The following is a 1,742-nucleotide window of genomic DNA, read 5'->3' as shown; positions in this document are numbered from 1 at the left end:
TATTTTATTGCCTCTATTTATGTTCTTTGACCCTTTATTCAATTCCAAGTCTTAAATTTTTCTTTCTTCTCAATTTTTATTGGATTACATTTGCCAGTTTCATTTTATTGGTTTCACAGAACCAGATTTTGGCCTTATTAATCAAATAATATTATTTTTCTATTAGTCATTTTTGACTTTATTAAATTATGCTTGTTTGTTTTTTATTAATTTCTGGTGTGTCTTAGTTATTTTATTTTTAGACTTCAGTCTTCAGTCTTGTGTTCCTGGGTGCTCCTTTACCACACTCACAGGTTCTGAACTTCCCACCAGGACCAAAGGAGGAAGCACTCAAGTTTTCTTACCTCTTTAGCCAGATGAGAGACAGAAGGTGAGGGGGAGAAGTAGGATTTGAAAGTTGTCATCAGACAAACAATAAACATAGAGTCAGAATCTTTAGTAAATATGTGTAGATTTTTGTGTCTCTAAGATAAATGCCCAGGAGTGAATAGTGTGTTTATTTTAGTTTTTGGGTTTTTTTTGTCAAACTACAAACTCTTTTCCAGAGTTGCTGTAACATTTCACATTGTAATACGTGAGACATACAATTGCTTTGCAGCCTCGCCAGTATTTGTTATTGCCACTATTTTTTTTAACTGCTCTAATAGATTATATTGTAATGTCAGTGTGACATTAATTTCCATTTCCCTAATGACTAGTGATGTTGAACATATTTCCATGTCCTTATTTGTCATCTGAATATATCATCTGAAATGTCTCTATATACTTTTTCTTATTTTTAAATTGGATTGGTTGTTTCTTTAATGGTGAGTTTTTTCATATATTTTAGATCTGAGTTTTTCACCAAAAATGTGGTTTGCAAATGTTTTCACATAGTCTGTAACTTGTCTTTTTATTTTCTTAGGAGGGGTGTTTGAAGAGGAAAAGTTTTTTTTTTTTTATAGCTGATTTGAATTTTATTTTGTTTTTATACAGCAGGTTCTTATTAGTTATCTATTTTATACAAATTAATGTATATATGTCATTCCCAATGTCCCTAGTTCATCCCACCATCCCCCCCTCCTGCTTTTCCCCCTTGGTGTCCATACATTTGCTCTCTACACTTGTGTCTCTATTTCTCCCTTGCAAACCAGTTCAACTGTACCATTTTTCTAGATTCCACAAAAGTTTTAATTCTGATGAAGTCCATTTATTTGGTATGAACACAGACATCTCTTTATTTATTTTGATCCTGTTTGTTTTCTTTCATCAGCATTTTATACTTTTCAGGATACAAGTTCTGCATATGTTTTGATAGATTTACACCTAAATATTTCTTTCTATTTTTGACCAGTTGTAAGTTGTATTTTATTTTAAATTTCAGTTTAAATCTGTTAATTGTGAACATAAAAAACACAGTCGATTTTTACATCTTGGTCTTGTGTTTACAAACTTGCCGAACTCATTGATTAGTTCCAGGAGTTTTACTTTGTAGAATCATTGTCATGTCATGTCATCCACAAATAAGAACTTTTTTTTCCTTTCTAAACTGTATGCATTTTTTTTCCCTGTCTTATTGTGCTGACTAGAACTCCCAGTATTATGTTGAACAACAGTGTTAATAAACGAGATCCTTGCCTTGTTCTCAATTTGAAGAGGATAGAACATTCAATCTTTCATCATTAAATATGATATAAGTTATAGTTCTTTTCTAGATGGTCTTCATTAAATTGAAGACATTCCTCTCTATTTCTAGTTTGCTA

The sequence above is a fragment of the Lipotes vexillifer genome, unplaced genomic scaffold (genome assembly GCF_000442215.2).
Source record: "Lipotes vexillifer unplaced genomic scaffold, Lipotes_vexillifer_v1.1 scaffold452, whole genome shotgun sequence".
Lineage (NCBI taxonomy): Eukaryota > Metazoa > Chordata > Mammalia > Artiodactyla > Lipotidae > Lipotes > Lipotes vexillifer.
Note: the sequence above shows the minus strand (reverse complement) of the source record.